Below are 406 nucleotides of genomic sequence, written 5' to 3'. Positions count from 1 at the left end.
AAGGAAGGAAGGAAGGAAGGAAGGAAGGAAGGAAGGAAGAAAAAAGAATCTATTTGTCAGTGGCTTGAGAGTTTTCTGAGCAGAACAAGAGAGAAGGTGATGGTACAACTTACTAAGAAATATTTTAATTGTGTATAATATAAGTAACCATATAAACATATAGGAAGAAATCTATTTCCATACTTTCTAACTTCATTGATAAGATTGGGCCAAACCAGTTCCTCTACTCTTTGAGCATTGGAGAAAAATACTATGTTCTTCATTTTTGTTTGTTTTGCTTTTCTTTTTAGGAAGTAGATCTTACAAGGCAAAAACTTCAGTAAATACAATTTATTAACTGATTTCCAATAGAGCTACAGCGATGCTATTTTTAGATATATTAAAATGGCTTAAAAACTTGATAAGC

The sequence above is a fragment of the Pteropus medius genome, unplaced genomic scaffold (genome assembly GCF_902729225.1).
Source record: "Pteropus medius unplaced genomic scaffold, Ma_sr-lr_union100, whole genome shotgun sequence".
Lineage (NCBI taxonomy): Eukaryota > Metazoa > Chordata > Mammalia > Chiroptera > Pteropodidae > Pteropus > Pteropus medius.
This window is presented reverse-complemented; position numbering follows the sequence as displayed.